The sequence below is a fragment of the Protopterus annectens genome, chromosome 2.part1 (genome assembly GCF_019279795.1).
Source record: "Protopterus annectens isolate FY-2018-M chromosome 2.part1, PAN1.0, whole genome shotgun sequence".
NCBI lineage: Eukaryota > Metazoa > Chordata > Ceratodontiformes > Protopteridae > Protopterus > Protopterus annectens.
This window is the reverse complement of record NC_056729.1, coordinates 27,648,486-27,673,744: the sequence shown is the minus strand read 5'-3', so window position 1 is coordinate 27,673,744 and position 25,259 is coordinate 27,648,486. Positions and strand designations below refer to the sequence as shown.

At 45.1% G+C, this 25,259-nt stretch overlaps 1 protein-coding gene across 1 annotated transcript in view; it reads left to right on the top strand.

Annotated features, from left to right (window-relative positions):
- The first annotated feature begins 227 nt into the window (after nt 1–227).
- The window catches only part of LOC122793949, a 49,063-nt gene continuing 24,031 nt past the window's right edge, over nt 228–25,259 (top strand). Inside the window, exon 1 of the mRNA XM_044061994.1 lies at nt 228–345. The gene's annotated coding sequence lies outside the window, so the exon portion shown is untranslated. The remainder of the gene's footprint in view (nt 346–25,259) is intronic.

Below are 25,259 nucleotides of genomic sequence, written 5' to 3'. Positions count from 1 at the left end.
CATTGTGTATTTCTGTTTTTAATTGTGAGCCACCATTTACATAACCTCTAAGGAAACAAAATAAACATGTTTACTGAAAGTCTCTTTTAGATAGCTTTCTTATGTACAACTAAAAAAAAAAGTGTCTGCAATACATCTGTAGTTGCTAAGCCATTTCTCAAGGAAAGTAGTTGCTTCGGGCATTTTAATGACATCACTGACGTCTTATGTTTCCCCTCCAGCGGAAACACGTCATGCTTATTTCCTCCGCATTGCTCTGTCACTGCTGCAACAAGAACCTTAGCACCCAAGGAGTCAGATCTTGAATTCCTGCAAGAAAACTCTTCTATTACAAATTTTTAAACAGTAAGTATGTGTTATCTGAGAAGTAACAGTTCCGGAGTTCAGTGCCTGTTTTTATTTTTCTGTTTGTTTTCTCAGACTCCCCTAGGACATTTCCTAGCAGGAGTGCAGAACATGCAGTAGCACATTTTTATCGTATGTCACGGGCACGTTTCAGTCTGTACTTCATACTGTAGATTCAAACACTACTGGGGATAAGCTCATGCAGGGCACTGAAGAGCACATGCAGATTTACATCAAAACTTAGTGAAGGTGAAGTAACAGGCAATTTGTACACACCATAAGATGTTTATATAGCTCTTATTCTTAGAGATAAATGTTATTATTATTATTCATAGCCAGCTATACACAGATAAAGTAACTAAAAACAGTGGACTACACTGAGCACACAGATCAGACACAGAGACAAAGCTTTCACAACCCCTGCTCACTCGCTCTGCAATATTGGAGGAGACAGCTGAGTTACCCTTACAATGGTAGTATTTAGAAAACAGTAATACCTGTGGTGGTGGTGCTGCGGTAGCGTTGTCGCCTCACAGTGAGATTCTGTCTGGTTCGATTCTCAGTTAGAGCGTCTTGTGTGTGGAGACATGCGTGAATGGGCGTACTTTCGTTGAAGGTTGTGTGTTAGGGCTGGTAACTCAGCATGTAAAAATCAACTACCAATCATTAGTGGATCAGAGTTCCACTGTGGCGACCCCTAACCAGGAAAAGACAACACAAAAAAAGTATGCTGAACTGAAATTATAGCATGATCTGTATAATACCTGCTGGTGTGTTTAAGTTTTCTTTTTGTTATTGTTTTATATCACACTGTAATTTACTTCTGTCAATCTCAGACAAATTTTGTATCTCATGACTGCATGATACTGTTATATAGGTAATAACTTTTGCCCAGGTTATCACAGTAAAGAATTCAATGTGACAAGCCTAAGTAATGGTGTTAGAGTACTTCTGACAAAATAGCAGTATTATATTATGCTTCTTCCTATAAATAACACTTAGTCCTTTTATTGTCCTGGTTTGTACACCTGAAGTCTGTTAAAACCACTGAAAGGTTATTCTATATTGCAGTAGCATACATGACAGTTTAAGCAGGCTCTATATTATGTAGTTGAAAGGTAAAAAGAGCGAATGCTCTTTTATCGAACACTGAAAGGCAAAACCACTAAATATCGAAGACACAGCACAGAAATTTTTTTCCCAGGGAAAAAATAACTGGCCCGTTTTTGGGACTTTGCCATTTGCTCCACTGTGGTGCAATATTGGAGTTGGTATTTTTAAGTAGGGTGGTTGTGGGGGGTGGTACGGAGCCCCTCACTTTATTTTGTATTTGGATTTTTTTTTTGCAGAGCAATGATTTTTTTCCCTGGGAAAAAAATCGCTGTTCCATGTCTTCAATATTTCGTGTTTTGCCTTTCAGTGTTCGATAAAAGCGCGTTCACTCTTTTTATCTTTTGACTACATAATATAGACGCGTTTAAGCATATATGAGCAGTATATCCACAGAAACATTCCTTGGGTTCAGAAAGAATCCCACCACTGGAAGTAAGAGCTGCAGCCAAAAGCAGCTGTTTCCATGATCGCGGAAAGTGTGATTCAGAGACACATTAGCCAAATGAGAAAATACCTTGCTATCAACTAATTTGTGTGTTTCTGAATTCAGATAATCAGCACTCTCTTGTGGTAAGCATGTCTGACAGCCCACTCATTGCATTGCTACAGGCAATCCCCTCAGTCATTCTTCCACACACACATATACACATTCAAACATTCTCACACTCACACACACATCACCATACATCTTATGTGTCCCAGAGTGGACAGAACTTCCCTGAAACATCCAATTATTTTTTTCCTACCCCTCATAAGTCATGGATTATCAAAGTCAGTCAATAATGCCAGCCATTAGAGTTTCATTCTTATGGTTTAGAAAGTGCATACTGATATAATGATTAAATCTATTGATTTTTTGAATTAGACAAGTCATGATAGTATGGATAACCTGATAAAAAACAAGTTATTCTAGAAATAACATCGACTAACACATTCTTACCTGCAAACAGTGTATATCAACCACATTTACTAACATGCCTTTCACTGGATGGCTTCATTAGAATTAAACATATTACTACAGAGCTTAGTAATTTGAATGAAATATCTTATGGTATTCACCACTGATTAAGACAAATTATGCAAATTAGATTATTGTTAAAGCCATAAATAAAGTTTTACAAGGTGGGGTGGAGATACAGGTCATGGTGGGTACTGACAGAGAAGTGAGAGAACTTTCTTCAGATAAGAACATGGATTGTGTTTCTAAATATGCCACATATTCATTATGTTTTACTTGAAATTATAAGAAGGAACTGGAAAATTCTGTTAACTGATTAGAATTTGAGAAAGTTGTTACCTGATAAATCTGCATTTTCCTTTATTAGACTTTTAAATATAGGGGGAATAATGTCCTATATGGTAAATGTTATCAAACATAGCTGTTATGTAGGTATACAAACATTTGGAGAAAACAGTGTGTGTCATTATGTTTTGAAAATTCATATGGTTAATATAAATTGTAAAAATGTTAAGTTGAACAAGGGATATTCCTGCAAATGTAGTAACGTTGCATTTTATATTAAATTTGTTCATAATCCAGATGAATGTACATATGATGGACTAAACACAGGGTTAAGATGAGAAGGAATACAAGAGCATACCAAAGATGTGAGAAATACAATTTTATCAAATCCAGTAGCTGCACATGCAGTATTAAAACATGGTGGTAGCTCTGATTATTTCAGGTTTTAGTAATAGCATCAGAAAAGTTACCCAGAGGTGGTGACTTTTGGACGGCATTAATCAAACAATAACCTAGATTAGTAGGTTTACATTTAAGTATCTTTGTATTCCTGACACTTTGTACAATACCATTCTGAGACTTGCACTCTAGGACCTGCACCCCCCCCCCTGCATTTTCCTTGCAGGACTTTAAATCTTTGTTTCTACTTGGGTAATCTTGGGTTTCTGCTGACTTACTCCCATTAACATTACCCTGCAAAGAACAGTGTATGTGTTCAACTTTCCTTATATGTAGGGTAGCACACACTCAATCAGACCAACGCTGTCCCCACCTGAAACCCTGTTTAGCCAACCCCACCTTTACTCCCACTGTCTAATAATTTCCTTTACAGTCATTCCCAGTGGAAAAGTTTGAATTTGGCTACAGAAATCAAGTATAGCCCAAATAGACTATATTTACCACTTAAGTAGACTATATTTACCAGTTAAGAAAACAACCAACAGTAGTCCAGAAGGGACTGAAAAATAACAAAAAAACAACACAAATTCTCCACAAAACAAATTTAATATGGCTTAGCGCCTCGGCCACAACAGCCTTCCTAGAGCACACAAAGAATAATAAATACATACTCCCTTTTATACCAGCCAAAATTGAATAATAACAATTAATTACTCAATTAATAAATCAATTTAAAAATTTTTTTGTTTAAAGCAACATTACATAAAAAAGCAGTAAATATATAACATGAAAAAACAATGGGCAGGATTCACGAAGGCTTGCACGGAGTCTAAGAGTAGTGTAAGACTCCATGCAGCCCTCGCGATCCAGGAACAGCCCTAAATTTCGTGTAAGAGACCAGCTAAAACGTCTCTTACACGGAGTGGGCGTGGATATGCTAATCACCTCACTTGCAGCTGAAAGGCATGCAAATGAGGTAGATTAGTGATCCAGGAAGCCCAAAGCAGCCCGTGTAAGAGCCGTTTTAGCTGCAGAAATGTACTCAGTTGACAACTGAGTACGTTTCTGCAAAAAACACAATGGAGCCATGTCAGCTCCACATAAAGGGTGCATATGTGTCAGGCAGCATGCCAATGGCCAAATATGTGGCCATTGGCAAGGTACCCTGATGCAAATATGAGAAATAAATATTTTTTTTTCACGCAGCGCAGCCCCGCGCAAGCAAGCTGCGCTATATAAAACATAAAAATGAAGGTTATAAACCCACAAATGTGGGTTTTATGCAATACATGGATTTACAATGCAGGGACCAGCAGACCAAAAACAACATGGCCACCGTTTAGTGGTTGCTAAGGGGGAAGCTGAGTCTAAGACATGTAACTAAGCATTAGTAGGCAATCTGATGTAAATGAGTGTTAGGATACTGAATTCCACTGTCACATAGCAAATGAGCACATTCTGAGTAGTGTAAGAGATACATAAGGGGGAGGAATAGAGTAGGAGATAGGTGACATCACAGGGGGAATGGCAGAAAGAAATGCAGTTCATTAGAGGTCAGTGTTACATGACAGATGTCAGACACATATCATGGAAAGAGGAGTGCCACAAGATAAGCATGGGAAAGTCAAGAAATGGAAGGTGTACACTGTTGATTACACCAAAGTTTCTTGCTGGGCGTGCATGCGCACGTGTGCGCACCATGAGGCGCGAGTAGGGCAGTGTGCATGCGTGTAAGGCAGACTGAGCATGTGGGAGCCTGTTGGCAGACTTGTAAGACTGTTTGCACTGGTGTGCATGCGTTTTAACCCAAATAAGCATATTCTGAACCGCGTAAGTATGTGTGTGCACGTGTAAGCCACTGTGAGCGTGTTTCTGCTGGTATGCGCGTTGCTCCCCCCTGAGGAAACAGAAAGGAAGCAACAGAATTAGTAGGAAACCAGCAGGGAATACTGCTGGAGCTAGCAGGTGAAAACAATTAGAAGCAGGCAATTACACAGGCAGATTAGTAGCTCAGCCAAGCACTTAAAACTCTGCAAACAGCAGTGCAGGATGTTTCTCTCAAGAGACACTGCAAGACAGGAGTAAGCTATTAGAAGTGAAAACTGAAAAAGCTGAACTCAGAGCAGAAATGCTAGGGGCTGCCATAGCTGTCATAAGGAGACATAGGCTACTTGCTGAGGGTGGTGACAATGCAAATGGTGCCAGACAACCCACAGTGAGGAGACGGAGAAGAGTGTACAGGCCCAGGGTCACCTACCATGGGTTACATGAGCTGGAGATAGTAGAGTGCTATAGAGTGGACAGAGACCTCCTGCAGCAAATTGTCGAGCTGTGCAAGCCACGCCTCACACACAGAACCAACAGAGGGGAACCCATCCCAGTGGAAACCAAGGTATGTGTTGGCCTAAAAATACTAGCAACAGGTACCTTCCAGAGACCAACTGGTGATATGATGGGAATATCACAGGCATCAGCCTCCAGGGTACTGCACCAGTTCCTGGATGCCATGTCAGCACATGTCGGTGATCATGTATATTTCCCCAATGCCCGTGAGGTATTGGCCAGCAATATGCGTCTCTTCCAGCAAATAGCGGAATACCCTGAGGTAGTGGGTGCAATAGACTGCGCGCACATATGCATCAAAGCACCAGCCGGTGAGCAGGTTAGGGCCTACATTAACCGCAAGGGCTTCCCCTCCATCAACTGCCAGGTCGTGTGTGATGCTCAGGGCATAATAATGAATGTGTGTGCTGGATGCCCTGGGAGCTACCATGATTCCCATATCTGGCATTTGACGCAGCTGTACCAGACATTTGCCAATGGGGACATCCCACATGGACACCTAGTGGGGCATGCAGGTTATGCACTGGAGCCGTGGCTGATGACACCCATCAGAAACACACACACACCTGAACAAGAACGCCATAATGAGGCACATGCACAAACACGTAATGTAATAGAGCGTGTGTTTGGGCTGCTCAAGTCATGGTTCCGATGTCTGGACACATCTGGTGGAGCCTTGCAGTACTCACCAACTACATGTACCCAAATTGTCATGGTATGTGCTCTGCTACATAATATGATCTTGCGAAAACAGCTGCAGCAGGACCAGCATAGGGCCAGGCCAAACAGCCCCCCACCATTGCCAAGGCCATCACAGGCAGAGCGTGACTCGGAGGAGGAACAACCTGAGCCTGCCCCAGTAGGCAGAAGGAGGCGTGCCCAGTATGCCTTGGCCTTGGCAAAGAGGCAACACATAGCACATACACTGGCTCAGTAGGAACCCTGGGAATGATACCCCTCTCTGACTCACTCATATAATAACAGGGATGCCTAAAATGACATAACCTGCTCTCAAACATGTACAGGGAGTGTAGTATGTGCATCCGACAGAGGCAGCCCTGCAGCACCACCTGAGGCATGAATGCCATGTGTTAAGCAATGTAACACCATGTAGTATATGCACACTTGATGACCCTGACTAACATCCTACCCTCACCAAGCATGATGCCACAATATGACGATGAGATGATCAATTGCAATAATTGGCTGAAGTATTGCAGTTAGTCAAAGGGGATCCAATGTGTGGCAGCCTGGGATGACATGCTGAACATGACATGATGCTCCACCTGCTAGGGGTGGCGTGCACCTATCAGTCCAGGCCTTATGGATACTGGCAAAGGCTGCTGTTACCCACAGCGTTCCCTGAATAGGTAAGGCTCAAAACACAAACCCACCTCCATAGGTATCACAAGGGATAAGAACCTAGATGTAATGCTACCCAATGCCAGAAGTCTAAACAGCAAGATGCATGCAGTCTAAACTCCCCCAGTATGGAGAATGTTGATATCTGTCCTGTAATAGAAAACTGGGTCAAGGCTCACAACAGCACCCTAACACTGCCAGGTTACACCTCATACTGTGCTGTACAGCCTCAAAACATGGAACAAGCTACAAAAGGAGGGTGACTAGCAATAATTGTCAAGGATAACCACACCCCCATGTTGGTACCACAACAAGAAGCAGCATGGACTAGCCATGGTCAAGTAACAGTGGCTAAAACTGCCTCCCAGTTTATAGCCTGCTACAGACTACCGTCCTAACACCAGGAACTGCACCTGGCCTATGTTGGAATACATGGATATATCAAGCCCTTCAAACCACATTATATTGTGTGACTGAAAATACCCAGACATAGACTGGGAGCATTATACTAGCTCCAACACTGTAGGACAAAAGTTCCTAGAATCCATAAACCAAAATGCCCAGGAACAACGTACCACTCCCACAAGAGGGGTAAGCATACTGGATGTGATAATCAGCAACATGGGTACTGGATGGCAAGATGAGAAGTGTATCCCTCACTGGTAAGACCAGACCATAGAGTAATCACACTGGATGTACACATCCTGACCACAGTCCCTGGCCAGAAAACCACAGTGAAAAACATGTGTAAAGCAAAAGTTGCACTCTTCCAAACTGATGTGGAATCCATTAAAGGCCCTGTGCAGGTGCAAAATATGGGCCACACTCAGAACCTGTTATACAGGCATTCCATGAACACTGCTAGGAATGCTTGGATTATGCAATCCCAAATAAAACCAAGACACAATGCCATACATGCAGGCATCTGGCATGGTGGACTCCAGCCATTACCAAACCATGCAAGAGAATGAAGAAGCTACTACATGATAGAGCAAACATAAAAAGGGAAGTAATCACTGATCAGTAGTATGGCAATAAAATGTCCACACATACAATCCACTAAGGCCAGCTACAAGTTGAATCTGTGAATCTTGAGGCAATGTTACAGCTGCCCCAAGTACACAGACAACCCTGAACTCCCCCAAGAAATACAAATATATGTGAGAGATGCAACCATTTATCCAAACCGAAGGCTGAGCTCCCTCAACCCAGTACTGTCAAAACTAGTCAGGAGGAGAAGGCAACCAAACACACCACAAACCCAGTCCCACATAGACCTATCACAACTGCAAACCAAAGACGTAAACACAGAAAAACATTCCCGGAGGCCCTAATTACAAACACACCACACCAACAGAGGCCTCCAAAGCAGACACCAAAGCAACCACAACCTCCAAACATAGCACATGCAGCACATAGTACACAAAGCTGGTATGCCAAACAGTCACAGGCCAGAAGGAGAAACAACATGCCTGATACAGTTGTAATAGGTGACTCCATAGACAGACACACTGCTGTCCCGTTCTCCAGACTGAACAAGGGAAAGGGTACAGTAAGCTGCCTGTAGGCTGCTACCATACGCCACATAACACAAGTACGCAGGTCACCCCAAAGCAAGTAGAAATATGATGCAGTCATTGTCCATGCTGGCATGAATGACCTGAGATGTACCTCCCCAGACTACATGAAAAGAGACATAGATGAGCTTTCCGATTATGTAGTCCAGGCCGGTATGACACTGACCGTTTGCAGCATCCTACCCTCACCAAGAATGATGCCACAGTACAAACACAAAATGATCAGCTTTAACAAGTGGCACAATTACTGGTGTCATTCCAAGGGGATCTGTCTGCTTGGGATGTCATGCTTGACAAGCCACGCTGCTGTTCCAGGGATGGCTTGCACCTGTTACCCCTGGGCGTCTGGATATTGGATAAGGCTTTTGCCACCTCCATAGAGCCTTTCATAGGCAAGGCTGAAAAGACTAACCCACCACCCTAGAAAACATAAGTGGAAAGAAACATAAGGGTAATGCTGACCAATGCCAGATGTGTAAACCTCAATATGCATGCTCCTGAGGCCCTCCCCAGTATGGAGAACATTGATGTCCGTGCAGTGACAGAAACCTGCAGCAAGCCTCCTGACAGCACACCAGCACTACCAGGTTATACCTCATATCATGCGTTATGGCCCCAAAACCTGGACCAAAACATAAAAGGAGGGGGAGTATCCATATTCAGCACAGACACCCATACATCCAGGTTACTGACAATGCACGAAGCATCGGAGACCACCCATGTGCAACTAACTGTAGGCAAAACTGCTGTACAGTCTGCAGCATGCTACAGACCACACTCTCACACACAGGAACCCCACCCAGCCGTCCTGAAGAAACTGGACAGTATGAATGTCCCACCAAATACCAAACAAGATACTAACAAATTACCACATAGGTGGTAAACCATTATGTATGGAAGGAGTAATCAGGGACCTAGGGACACAAGTGGACAGTAACCTGTTATGTGACACTCACATTGCTAACGTGGCTAGGTAGACTGTCTATATTGGACACCGTATCATGAAAGGATTCACATCTACGTCAACAGAGGTCATTGTGCCCCTATACTGTTCTCTTATCAGACCCATAATCTAGTACAATGCCTCATTTGAGATGTACCTTACCTGACACCCTCCAGCAGTTAGAAAGACCTCAAAGGTACCTCACCAAGAGGATAAAGGGTCTCAAATATATGTCATATGCTGCCTGGCTGTAGACACCCCAGCTGAATGCAGTCACATACTGCCTACACAGAGGCATTGTATGCCTGTTGTACAAGGCCATGTCCAACACAGGAGTAATGGACATGCTCCACCCCAGAAAACCCAAAGCCATCGGAGCTGTGAGAGTGAGAGATGTCAACCTCAACACATAATGAAATAGGATGTGCTGGAGGGACAGATACATAACCCAAAGGCTCCCTACACCCTGGAACAGAATCCCACTCCATGTTAGGCAGAGCTCCTCACTGACGCTCTTCAACAGGAATCTTGCCAAGTGGATGGATGATCGTAGATGTACACTGGGGGTCTTCACTGTGTCACTTCCAGACAGAGGCACAGTAAAGTAAATCATAAATGGCCATAATATTCACATAGCAAGGGGTGGCGAAAGCCACACACACTCTGGCTAGGCTTATAAATGCCCTAGGGTGGATAGCCTAGTATGAACCTATGAACCTATGAAGATACAAATTGTAAAGGACACTAAGGATAATCACAAGGCTTTCTTAACTGGTGGTAGGAACCTTGTTGGGAATTCACAGATATGCTCTGAATCACTCAAATATTACAAAGAACATACCAAACACACACACATATTGCCAACATCCAACCTGACAGGTGCAGTGCAACCCCCCCCCCCACCAGAATGCAAAATATCTATCCCAGCAGACTGCTGGCCCCCTGACATTGCAGATGCTGATGTAACAGCCAGCATCTACAAAGCAAAACATGCAGCAGCAATGGTATGAGATGGTGTCCTGGGCTGAGTCCAACATGGACTCCAAGAAGAATGGAATGCCAAATCACACTACTGCTCAATGTCAGCCTTACCACAGGATATGTACCCAAAGAGCAGTGTACAACAACAGTGGTCCTTCTCAACAAAGGTGTTGCCTGAATGGATACTGCAAACTACCACCCCAGAATCCTGACAAGCTTGGTCTGCACAGCTATGGAAAGGATCAGCATGTACCGCAGACATAAAGATATTGGGGACCTACTGACCCTACCCAGTGTGGCTTTCTTAAGTGCAGATCCTGCCCCTTAAACATGTGTGCCTCATTTGAAACTGTCATTAAGGTCATTGATGAGGGCAATTTGGTCCACACAGCATAGCTGAACCTTGCAAAGGCTTCCATACAATACCCCACGTGTTCATTATAGATAAGCTCACCAGCTTAAATATAAACTCCTATGTCAGTAGAGGGGTTGCAAACCAGACCAAGGACAGAACTGACATGGTCAGACATGCTGCAGCCATGTCAGACTACAAACCAGATATAACTGGCATCCCACAAGGCTTGGTCCTGGGACCTCCCTCGTTTGGTATATATGTCCCATAGGTACAGGCCAACATGGAAGTGGAAGGACTGTGTCTGAACATGTTTGCAGAGGACTACAAACTGGCCACCATATCTGACCCTCCAGCTGACACAAGCATCCCACAAAAGGGCCACATAGAAACAGACAACTGGTGCCATAGCCATGTTAGCAAGCTAATTGCATAAAAGTGTATAGTCAACCCCTGTGGATATACAGTAAGTGCTCACCAATTACCACATAGGTGTTAACCCATTAAGTACTTAACATGTAATGAGAGACCTGGGGACACAAGTTGATAGATATCCTGCATTGGACAAGCATGTGGCTGTAGTGGTTACAGAAACATACCATATACCCACCTAATCATGAAGGTTGTCAGAGCTAGATAAGGGGAGATCATTGTGGCTCTGCAGTCATCCTTCATCAGCGTTACAATTGACCACAATAGCCCCTGTGGGATGTACCTCAGCAGACACCTCCATCAACTGTAAAGTCCCCAAAAGTACCTCACCAAGAGTATCAAAGAGCTTGAACAGATGCCATGTGTTGCCTGATTAAACAAACTGCAGCTCCACACACTGCCATACTGCCCACCCAGAGGCAAGCTGTGCCTGATGTATAAAGCCATGTCCAAGCTGGAATCAATGAACATGCTTCACCTTGTACAATCTGAATGGCAGTGAGCTATGCACATGAGCGACCTGAACCCCAGCACTGACATACATAGGACAAGCTGTACTGAATGATCCATAACACAGAAGCCACCTCCACTCTTGAGTAAACTCCCAGTATAGGTTAGCCAGAGAGTCACTCATCAACTCTCCTCAAGAGGAATCTTGATGAGTGGATGGGAGATGGTAGGTTTACCCTGGGTATCACTGTTATGTCACGGGTAGACGGAGGCACAGTATACTAACCATGACATATGTCATGGCAAACTCCACTTACAATGTGTGTCGAAGGACAAACACACTCTCCGACTAGCATTAGAAATGGCCTAGGGCACATCGCTAGTGTTTGCTAATGTACACCTATGTTGTGGAATACACTACCAATGTTGGACAAGCCTGGTTTAAGTAGTTCGTATCTGAACATAATGCAACATGGTGAGATGTGCACAACTGGCCCCTAACCAGGCTGTTGTGCTCACTATGAAAATGTAAAGCAGTGATAGGACTAAAGCCCAGGATACTGTCCACCACAGTGAAAGTACTGAACCAGTACACTATACAGTACTACAGTGTTAGGTCAGTATGAAAGGATGTTGACAACTGTATGCAAAGTATCCCATGCAAACCCTGCAGGCACAGTATAATCCCTGTTGTGTTCAGACACAAAGCAGTTGGACAGTAACTACACAACATGACACACAACACACAACCATAAACATGAGATATTGTTGAAGTTCACACTCATCCACAAATGTGGTAGGCTGCAGAGTTCAACATATGGAAAGCTCACACTGGGCATGCTTGCACACTTTGATAAATGAGACATATGTCAGACAACATGCCATGGAAAGCCTGAACTGGGCATGCTCACACACTTAGGCCAAATCTCAGTTTAGCAGTTGGCCACACATATCCGGTATTTGTACGTGTTATTCCAGGAACCAACCACATTACAGAAATCTGCCCAGTGCACACAGTTAAATGACTACAGAGACATACGTGATATAGTGGATCCCTCTCATATTCAAACATCTTCCACAGATACACAAGTTGTTCATAGAAACAGGGAATGCTATGGCAATAAAGACCTGCAAACAGTCTATCAGCAACAAATATTGTGCATCTGACAATTAAACATATGGGTGTAGAGGCCAACACTAGGCTGTTTGCCCTAGGGAATGACAGCTTAGCCAGAGTGTGCTTGGCGTCTGCCTCCCCAGTACAGTAGGCTACTGTGCCACTGTAAAGTAGGTCACATAAGGCACCATGTGAGGCTAGTGTGCTGTGCCTCTGTCAAGCAGGGACACAGTGGAGATCCCAGGGGTTGAATTTGCTAAGCCACATCCATGTTGTTGGTGTGTGCTGGAAGAGGGTTGGTGAGGACCTCTAACAGTAAGTGGGCGTCAATAACAGACTGAGGGGAGCCTTATCTGCATTGTCTGGACAATTTCACTGTCAACACTTTGTCGTGATGATTATGAGAGATTGAAGTGTCGTGCCAGTACTGTTCAGAGATGTCCTCCCTCTGTGGGCTACTGCTCTGCAATGTATTAGCTCACTCTGTCTGTTGGACAGCTCATATATGGCTGGTGTACACCTGACAGGTGTCCTGTTGTGGAGCAGTCATGGGTATATTTGGGATAGCATGATCAATGCAAACCTTCCACATGCTCATAGAATGCAATTGTCAGGGATTATGCAGAGTGGCCTGTATACTCCCCCAGCATGGGTCCTTTGAAGTCTTCCACCCCAGTCTTCACAAGTGTAAAGTCTGCTTTTGATAAATATGCTTTGTTTGCAGTGACAACCTTGCCTGGGGGTGGGGATGGGATATGGATCTCCAGGGAAAGGTGGGTATGGTCAGATATCAACAATGGTGGTCTACCTCTGGTGTGGAACAGTGAGTACCCATGTTGCAGATGGTCAGGTGCAATATGTATTCCCCCTTGTGGCTGTGGTGAGTGGTTCTGCCATAGCACATGGACTCACAAATTGTAGTGGCTGTAGGGTAATGTTGTAGAGGCCTGAGTAGTTCCCACACACAATATACCTGTACCTGACGTTAACAACTGGAATGGTGTATGTGAACACCTGCATATCTTGGCACTGTTCCCAGGGAAGCAAAGTGTGTGTCCTGGATGTGGGAGGGGTGGTCTGAACTGGTTGTGTTGTGTGTTATAGGTTCTGTGGTCATGAAGCATGGTATAGAATATAACCTGCCAGTGCGATGTGCACATCTGACCCTGAAGTAGGTGGCTGCAAATGCATATATATATATATATATATATATATATATATATATATATATATATATATATATATGCTATCCCCCACCTGAGAGGTAGTACTAGATGTACATACCTCTGTAGAAATAATGATGTCAGCACCCTATAAATACTGCAGGTGCAGAACATATGCCCAGTAAGTTGGATAGTGCGCTCTGCTAATGCGTCCCCCTCAAGTGTCATAATATAGTTAGGTAGGGGTTTGAATCCTGCAAATGCTCAGTGTGTGTGGGTGAGCGGGGTTGGTGTGTGTGCCAGTCTGTATGAGAGAAATGTCCCTTTTGGCAACTGGGAAAACACACTACAGGATGCACATTCCCCTTTCTAAACACTGATGAGGTCAGCACCCTATAAGTACAGCAGGAGAAGGGAAACCTCCCAGTAATGCGAAAAGCGCACTCTGCTAATGCGGCCGTCTTGAGTGTCATAACATAGTTAGATAGGGGTTTAAATCCTGCAAATGCTCAGTGTGTGTGGAGAGAGATTAGTGTGTGTGTAATTCTGTATGAAAAAAATGTCCCTTTTGGCAATTAGGAGAACACAGTACAGGATGCACATTCCTCTTTCTAAACACTGATGATGTCAGCACCCTATAAGTACAGCAGGAGAAGGGCAATCTCCCAGTAATGCGAATAGTGAGCTCTGCTAATGTGTCTGTCTTGAGTGTCATAACATAGTTAGGTAGGGGTTTAAATCCTGCAAATGCTCAGTGTGTGTGGAGGGAGATTAGTGTGTGTGTAATTCTGCATGAAAGAAATGTCCCTTTTGGCAACTAGGAGAACACACTACAGGATGCACATTCCTCTTTCTAAACGCTGATGATGTCAGCACCCTATAAGTACAGCAGGAGAAAAGAAACCTACCAGTAATGCGAATAGCACGCTTCGCTAATGCGTCCATCTCAACTGTCATAATGTAGTTAGGTAGGGTTTTGAATCCTGCAAATTCTCAGTGTGTGTGCAATTCTGTATGAAAGAAATGTCCCTTTTGGCAACTAGGAGAACACACTACAGGATGCACATTCCCCTTTCTAAACACTGATGATGTCAGCACCCTATAAGTATAGCAGGAGAAAAGAAACCTCCAGTAATACGAACAGCGCACTCTGCTAATGTGTCCATCTTGTGTTCCATAACATAGTTGGGTAGGGGTTTGAATCCTGCAAGTTTGGGTGAGCAGGGTTAGTGTGTGTGCAATTCTGTGTGAGGGAAATGTCCCTTTTGGTAAGTAGGAGAACACACAACAGGATGCACATTCCCCTTTCTAAACACTGATGATGTCAGCACCCTATAAGTACAGCAGGAGAAGAGAAACCTCCAAGTAATGCAAATAGCGTGCTGTACTAATGCATTCGTCTTGTGTTTTATAACATTGTTAGGTAGGGGTTTGAATCCTGCAAATGGCAAGTGTGTGTGTGTGTGGTGTGGGGTGGGGGGGGTGGAAGTAGGGTGTGTGAAAGAACTGACCCTTTTGCCAACCAGTACAACACACCAGCTGCTGCATATTCCAATCTCTACACAGAGATGATGTCAGCACCCTACAAGTACAGCGGAAGAGGGCAAATCTCCCAGTAATGCAAATAGCATGCTCTGCTACTGCGTCTCTTACTACTGTCATAGCACAGTTAGTTATGGCTTTGAATTCCACACATGCCACGTGTGTTTTTGTCACAAAGAATGCCCATGTGTGTAGGTTGTTGTTCACAATAATGCATGACATCGATTAAACCAGTAACGGCATGGGACACAGATGATGTATGTGTGTGCCAAATACACATATGTACCTGTGACCTTCAATAGTTCCCATGTCTGACGCCTGCCACATGTGAATACATGGCATTTGCACTGGATAACATTGTGACCGTGATCTTCTGTGCGGGTGCTGCATGTGGTATGTGTATATACAGTGTGAGATGTATATGTTATCATCCTAGCAGCGAGGGATACACATCTGGTCTGGGGCATATAGTCTACATGTTGTTGGTGAACAGGTGCTGCATGTTTTCACCTGTTGTGGGAATGGTAACAAGTTGTTCCATAGCAATGCAGTGACTACATGCTAGGAAGCTTTCAGCTAGGGTGTTGTAGCTACAGTAATTCATCAGCATTCAGTAATACGTCAGCATTCCTGGTGAGGGTATGATGCCAACCAAGGTCAGGGTCATACCAGCCTGTGCCACATGCTCAGGGAGCCCTTCCATGTTCCCTATCATGTAGCCCAGGGAGGTACATCACAGGTCAGCCATAGTGGCATGGACAATGACTGAGTAATATGTGTCCATGCCTCTGACTGACCTGTATGCTTGTGTTATGTGGTGGTCCATAGTGCCTCACGGGCATATCACTGTGACCTTCACCTTGTCCAGCCTGGTGAGCGGGACCTCACTGTACCGGACAATAAAGGTACCTAACACAATTGTAGCAGGTGTGTTGTCTAGCCGTACAGGCTGTGACTGTTTGGCACACAGGATTTGTGTGTTATGTGTTGCACGTGCTGTGTTCCGGATTAATGTATGCCTGTGTGCTAGCTGCAGAGGTGTCTGCTGCTCGGGCAGGATGCTATTCTGAGGCTCCATGAATGGCCCAGTGTGTTCACGTGTTTGGATTGATGTCAGTGTAGGTCTACATCAGACTGGTATTGTAGTCACTGTAGTATTTCATGCCACCTGACAGGTTATGCCAGTACTGGGCTCAGAGTGCTTAGTCCCCAGTTTGGCTATGTGGTTGCATCTCATACATGTGTTGTACGTCCATGTGTAGGGGAGAGGGTTGACTGTGTACATGTGGCAGCTGTGACATTGCCACATGACCCACATATTCCACAACTGTACCATAGAGGTGACTGACAAGTGACCTTTGCACATGCTACCACAGTATTGTGATTGCCATGGTGATTAACAGCACATAGGGCCAATGGGGAACAAGGTATATAGGATCAAAGGTTCACAGGTTCATAGGTTCATACTAGGCTATCTGCCCTAGGGCATTTATAAGCCTAGCCAGAATGTGTTTGGCTTTCACCACCCATTTTAAATTTATTTTGCTATGCCCTTTTTTGAGGTTAGTATACTGTGCCTCTGTCTAACAGTGACACAGAAGTGATACCCGGGGTAAACCTATGATCTCCCATCCACTCATCAAGATTCCTCTTGAAGAGAGTCAATGAGGGACTCTGCCTAACCTGGACTGGGATTTTATTCCAGAGTGAAGGGAGCCTCTGGGTTATGAATCTGTCCCTCCAGCATGTCCTATTTATTTCAGTGCTGAGGTTCAAGTCTCTCAAGCACATAGCTCGATGGGATTTGGATTTTCTGAGGTGCAGCATGTCCATTAATTCCGGGTTGGACATGGCTTTGTACGTCAGGCACAGATCGCCTCTGAACAGGCGGTATGCCACTGAGTAGAGCTGGAGTTTCTTTAACCGGGCAGCATATGGCATCTGTTTGAGCCCTTTGATCCTCTTGGTGAGATACTTTTGGGGTCTTTCCAGTTGCTGCAGGTGTCTGGTAAGGTACATCCCAAAAGGGGCATTGTACTTAGTTATGGGCCTGATGAGGGATGAGTAAACAGGTACGATGACCTCCCCTGATCTAGATGTGAATCCCTTCATGATTAGGTGGGTTATATAAAATGTTTTTCTAACCACTTTGGCCACGTGGTTGTCAAATGAGAGATTGCTATCAACTTGGGTCCCCAGGTCCTTAATTACTTCTTCTGTACTTAATGGATTACCACCTATGTGGTAATTTGTGGGAACTTTGTTTTTGCCAAAGGGGATGACTATACTCTTTTTGGCATTTAGCTTGAGGCCATGGCTCTGGCACCAGTTGTCTGTTTCTATGAGGCCCTTTTGGAGGATGCTTGTGTCGGCTGGAGAATCGATTATGGCGCCCAGTTTGCAGTCATCTGCGAACTTGGTCAGCCACAGTCCTTCTGTGTTGGCCTGTACCTCCGAGAAATATATACCGAACAAGAGAGGTCCCATGACTGAGCCTTGTGGGACACCACTTGTAACTGGTTTGGAGTCTGACATGGCTCCAGCAATTCTAAGCATGTGGGTTCTGTCCTTGAGCCAGTTTGCAATCCATCTAGTGACATAGGTGTTTATATTTAAACTGGTGAGCTTATCTATAATGCCCGAATGGGGTATTGTATCAAAGGCTTTTGCGAGGTCCAGGTAGGCTGTGTGGACCACCTTCCCCTCGTCAATGGCCTTGGTGACTGTTTCAAAGAAATCAACCAGGTTTAAGAGGCAGGATCTGCCCTTAACAAAGCCGAACTGGGTAGGATCCAGTGTCTGTAGGTCCCCAATATCTTTATTTATGAGGTCCATGATGATCCTTTCCATAGCTTTGCAGACCAAGCAAGTCAGGCTTATGGGGCGATAGTTTTCAGGATCCGTTGAGGCACCACCTTTATGGAGAGGGACCACTGTTGCTGTATGCCACTCTTTGGGCACATATCCTGTAGTAAGGCTGAGATTGAACAGTAGTTTTATGTTTGGGTTTAGCTCTTCTTGGAGTTCATGTAGGACACAGCCTGGGACACCGTCTGGTCCCATTGATGCTGTGTTTTTTGCTTTGGAGAGGGCTCTTACCTGAGCATCTGAGATGTCAGGGGGGGGGCAGCACTCTGCTGGGATAGATATTTGCCCTTTTGGTGTGGAGAGGGGGGAGAAGTTTGTGCTGAACCTGTCAGCTAGGATGTTGGCAATGTCTGTGGGTTTGGTGTATTTTTTGTCATTTTGGACTAATTCTGAGCATAACTGGGAATTACCACCCAGGTTCTTAACATAACTAAAGAAAGCCTTGTGATTATCCTTAGTGTCCTGTGCAATTTTTCTCTCAAACCTGGCCTTAGACAATTTTATGAGTGCCCGGAGTTTTTTGCTAATACTGATCAGTGATGCCTTCCCTTTTTGGGATTTTGCTCTATCATTTAGTAGCTTCCTCCTTCTATTGTATAGTTTGTTTATGGCTGGGGTCCACCAGACAGGACGTTTGCCTTTGGAGGATTGGGTCTTGGTTTTATTAGGGATCGCATGATCCATGCATTCCTGAAGGTGTTCATAGAATGCATTTATAAAGGATTCTGCGGTCTGGGCCATATTTTCCACAGGCTCGGGGGCTTTGAAGGATTCCACCTCGGTTTTGAGGAGTGTGAAATTTGCTTTAGAGAAGTTTTTCTCTGTGGTTTTCTGGGCAGGGGGTGGGGTCGGGATGTGAATATCCAGTGAGATTAGTTTATGGTCTGATCTTACCAGTGAGGGATACACTTCTGGTCTGGAGCATAGAGTCCCCATGTTGGTGATGATCAGGTCCAGTATGTTTTCCCCTCTTGTGGGAGTGGTAACAAGTTGTTCCATAGCATTTGAGTTTATAAATTCTAGGAACCTTTGGGCTAGGGTGTTGGAGCTAGAGTAATGCTCCCAGTCTATGTTTGGGTAGTTGAAGTCGCCCAATATAATGGTGTTTGGAGAGACCTTCATATTTTCCAGTGTTCTCAGGAAGGCCGAGTGGGGTTCATGGGTTTGGGAGGGTGGTCTGTAGCAGGCTATAAACTGAAGGCAGTTTTACCCGCTGTTAGTTGCACATGGATAGTCTCTGATGCTTCGTGCTTTGCCACCAACCTGGAGGTGTGGGTATCTTTGAATATCGATACTCCCCCTCCTTTTGTGGTTCGGTCCAAGTTTTGGGGCCGAAAAGCATGGTATGAGGCATAACCTGGTAGTGCTGGGGTGCTCTCGGGAGCCCTGAACCAGGTTTCTGTTACTGCACAGATATCAATGTTCTCCATACTAAGGAGAGTTTCGAGTGTGTGCATCTTGAGGTTTATACTTCTGGCGTTGAGTAGCATTACTCTTAGTTTCTTATCCCTTGTGATACCTATGGAGGTGGGTTTGTCTTTTGAGCCTTGCCTAAAAAAGGCACTATGGGGGTAGCAAGAGCCTTTGTCAATATCCGAAAGCCCAGGGGTGACAGGTGCAAGCCGTCCCTAGCGAAGCAGGTGGTTCAACAGAAGGTGAGTATGTGAGGGTGTAGTGCCTGTGATTAGTTAACACTGCCATATATGACTGCTCACATGGACAAATGCCAGGTAAGTCATATGCAATGTGTCACAGGCAACGTACATGTGAACAGGACAAACAGTGACATTCTGTCAAGTGAGACATGGACATACATATAGTAAGCTATGCAGATGTCACTAGGAGTCCACAGAAGCTCTGTAACTCTGCATTGCAGGTGGGATCAGTGTTCCAGGGTAACTGCAAACAAACATACATGCAAACAAAGCTACAGTAAGCAGGGCTGAATGTAGTCCATTGTACAACAAACAAGCTGTACCACTTCCAGTAGGTAATAGTGCAAATATGCAGGCACTATACACATGTACATGGAAATACACAGGTCAGATGGCTAGAGTCCAGTCTCAGCACACACAAGTGTACAGACCATGTACCGTCAGGATGTACAATAACTGGATGGAAACCCAGGTGCTCATACCTGCAGTAATACACATGTCAAATAACAGACACTGAGCCTTCACTCAGTGGTTCCATACTTAGTAGGATGTATGCTACCTGGCCTGCCACCACAGTATCCCTGACATTTATGGGGACTCTCCCTCCTATGACAGTTAGTTTTGTGTGTTGGGGCTGTCTAGCATGGTATGAGATGTGAGCTTGCAGTGCTAGGGTGCTCCTGTGTGTCCTGTACCAGTCGTGTAGTACTGCACACATATCAACATCCTCAAACATCCGCATTGCAGAGTCCAGTGTGGGCAACATGCCACTTGCAGGTTACATGTCCATCATTGCGTATCAATACTTTCATTACCTTATCCCCTGTGCTACCTATGTATGTAGCCTTCTGTTGACATCCTTACCACCAGTATGCCAACATGTGCAGATGATACACTATGGTACTCACCATGGGTGTAGACAACAGTACAAGACAATCATACCCTTACTGCATCAGGCATGCTGGGATATACCCACAATTATATCAGCACACAGTACTGTTAACAACATGATACTATTACTACACATCTATGTAGTCACCCTGTGCGTCAGCAACATGTTAACCTGTACCTGCACTGATGATACAGATTGCAGGAGGTGGCACAGTTTCATCATATGCACAGGGTGTGAACTTAGTATGCCTGAGTCTCCCACTGATACCACCAATTGACATGTATGTGTATGTGTGTTGGTGAGGGACAGCAGTACAAGGTGGGGCAATGTTGATGCAGTGTGTGCGTGTATGCGGTAGCCCTAGGTGTTGTCAATTTGCATGTGTGTATGGATGCACACAGTTCCACCTCATGGCTGCCATATACTGGTGTTTGTGGACAGCCACAGACTGTACCTGCCAGGTCATACAGATCAGTGTCTCTGGCCACGGACACGGTACCTGTGCCTTGCAGGGGTGCTACGGACCGTATCCGGTACCAATCCAGACTGGGTACTGTCATCAGAAGCAGGTGTTCATTGACTGGACACAGATCCCTGTCGGGCCTGTCCAGAGCCACATGCACGTGGTCACTTGGGGCGGTCTGATGACAGCACAGAACCAGCATTGCTGGGGCTGCTGCTGGCACTACGGGGGCAGCCGCGGCCCTGTTGTCATCCGCGACGACTGCCAGCTGCTGCTGTTGCTGGCATACGCCCACATCGACGCCTCAACCATCCACCATCGCCTTGGCTCATGGACATGTAGTTGTGGAACCGGTCTAATATGTCCCCACAACGTCTGTCTATGACATCGGTGAAATTACAGATGGCAGCCGCAATGTCACGCATACTGTCAGTCATGGTTGTGCGACATGCTGTCAGCTCCCTCAGACCCTGTCTGGTGTACCGTTCCATACGTGACTGTGCCTGCATGACAGCCCGAAACATAGCTGGGCACATCTGACAGGGGCAGTACGCCCACGGATGCTCCCACGAGAGCCCCTGGACATCTGTCTGTGTGGTACCATCTCAGGGCCATGCCCATGGCTGCTGTGTGGGGAAGCATGTGCCACAGATACCACATTACCCTGGTCAATGCCCACTGTATCCTGTCCATCACCTAGGGACATTGGTGACAAAGGGTGTATTGGCAGGATAACTGTGCGCATTGATGGGGTTGACAGCTGTGTACTGTCAATTGCCTGACCAATGACGGACCCTGGCATGCCTTCCTGTGCCATTACACAGATGTCATCATTATCAGTACCCATGGCACCTGATTCAGATTCCCTGCTGCATGACACCAGAGCAGCACCAGAACCTGTGGGAGGGAAACAGGAAACACAGTTTACAATGTCTACACAATTTTACCAGTGATGCACAGGTGCACACATGCACAGGTGCACACATGCACAGGTGCACACATGCACACATGCACAGGTGCACACATGCACACATGCACAGGTGCACACATGCACACATGCACAGGTGCACACAGTTGCACACATGCACACATGCACACAGTTGCACACTTGCACACTACTCAGTATGTGAGATATCGACACACAGACACAGACACTCCTGCATGCATACACAGAGCACTACTCAGTGAGCCTAATATTACTATTACTATCAAGACTATTAAAGGTATTGTTAATACACACTCACCAGCATGGACAGGCTGCATTGCTGTTACACCGGAGGGACCTGCAGAAGTGAGAAAATTAATGTCAGTGGGCACAACTGTGCCATTGTTACTGAGTATGATACAGGTCAGTAGTACAACAGTTGCCTTTCACAGGTCAGCTGCTGATATTGAGAATATCACACTTGCACATTAAATACTATGATGACAGCTACAAACCAAGGACACACCTCACACATGCATTAACTACCAGTGTACACAACAGTCAACTATACATATGGCATATTACCTGCATGCTCGTAGTCTTGCTGCTGTGTGGCTCCAGCCTCCATCATAATGCAGGTCTGCTGCTGTTGTTGTTGTTGGCAGGCTGCAGCCACAACACTTATGAGTAGTCCCTCCAGTCTGGTGAGTGGGGGATGTGTAGCCACCCCACCACCTGTGGCAACCTGTTGCCTGTGGATATCCGACGCACACTGACGGACATTTCTGATTAAATCACTGCAGTTATGTCGTACCTGCTCATATGTCCTATTATGCATGCCTATGTCATTTACCCGACGGACCAGGTCTTGCCACAGTGCAGCCCTCTCCTGCTGATTCTGGCTGGTGCGGGAAAAGAGTATTGTATAATCCCGCACCAGGCTCTGGTGTATCTCCTCATCCTCAGCTGCAGAGTACGCTGGATTGCGCTGGTGAGCCATGGTCCTGAAATAGGAAATAACATGATATCAGCAAAATATGTCAGCAGAATTTGGCACACATACTACACATGCTACTCGACTGTTGTGATGCAACATATCTTACATATATAGCATCTGTCTGTCTATTGGTGGATACACATGTAAATGGCCAGGTATCAGTGCTCAGCCAACAACTGTGCAACAGTACCTGGCACACTCCATACGACATACTACCAAACCCCAGCAGTCAGAACACTGATTCAGGTCCAAAGCACCTCCTCACTCTGGGGGTTTGTATCGAGGTACTGTATGGGGTACATCATCAACTACTGTGAGCTGACCACAAACTAATTGCCCTGGATATACATATCCCACCTCCACCACCAGCACAAACGACTACAGTGAATAACATTTCAAATGCAAACTTTACACTTCGTAACACTGACATGGTATCCTTTAAGCCCACTGGGCCAGTGGAAGACACAACCCACAATGCTGACCCCTTCACAAATGATTTCTACGGACATCACTGAGAATACATGGATCATGCAATCCCATATAAGACCAAGACACTCTCCACAAAGGGACAGCATCCTGTCTGGTGGACCCCAGCCATAGGCAGATTGTATAACAAAAGATGGAAGCTACTGCAAGACAGAGCATAATTCCATAAAGGGAAGGCATGTCTGATCAGCACTAGTAAGGAGCTATTTTCTCTCATACAAACATCCATGGGCAACTTTGAGTGGGAAATCAACAGGGACACTACAGATAACCACAAGACCTTCTTCAGTTATGTTAGCAACCTGGTCAGAAACCCTCCAATATGCTCATAGTTAGTACACAACAACAAATAATTCACTGAACCCACAGATATTGGCAACATTGTGGCAGACAGGTTCAGTGCAGGTTTCCCCCCTCTCCCCCAAACTAAGACATACTTATCCCAGCTGACTGTAACCTCCATGTCATCACAGATGTCCAGGTGAGAGCCGCCCTCAGAAAAGCAGAAAACACAACATGAATGGGACCTGATGTTATCCCGGTTGCATGCTACATGAACTCCAAGAGGAGCTAAACACACATATAGAAGTGCTATGTAACACTAGCCTGACTACAGGATATGTACCTGTACACTGGCGTACAGCAGCAGTGGTTCCACTCCACGAAGGAGGCACCTCTACATACCAATACAATACAACACAATACAATACATTACAATACAATACAATACAATATGCTATTGCCCCTGGGACTACAGCAGCATACTGTTCTGCTACCCTGACCATTGTGACACATGTGATGTGATGGTACCTGCTCCTGTCAAACAGTTACACAGGGTGACTCATATGGCATATTACCTATTTGACTAACATTCAGCAGGGGTATGTGTGACATGTACTCATGGGGAGTCTTGCTTCTTAAAGCTGCGTGGTTTATTGCAGGGTATGTCTTATCTGTGGGTGGGAACCTCTACCTCCACCATGTGCTCTCTACTGCAGTGTCATGGACGACACACAACAGTCATTTAGGTTGTGGATGGTGTGAGATGTTACTATGGTTGTTGGACATCTGTCATGGGTGTGACTTAAGTATGTAAATCCAGGAGTGGTAACCTCTATGTGGGTAGTATGTGTGTACTCTGTGGTGTTGTCAGTCACTGTGCATTGGTAATGTGTTTGAGTGCATTGTCACAGTGTTGTACATGTCACTGTGCCCTTCTCCATATCTGTAGCTGTCATGTGAGGTACATACCATGGCAGCCATTGTGTGGTGTGGAGGGGTACACTGACCTACATGTCCATAGCTGACACACCATGTCTGCTGACACATACCATGTGCAGGTATTCCAGGAATAGTGTGCCACTGTGAATATCATTGGGGGGACTATTGTACACATTTATGACCCTGTTCACCCCTGACACATGCAGTGGTGGGCAGCCAATCACATATCTGGTGGTTACTGGTGTAGGTGATTTGAAATGGGGTATGGTACTCCAGTTTTGACACTGGTGTTCACTCCATGCCTTTGTCACCAGGCACCTGTTGCAAGACATTTGTACACATGTGCCTCACTCAGAATATATATATATATACATCTCTCTCTCTCTATAT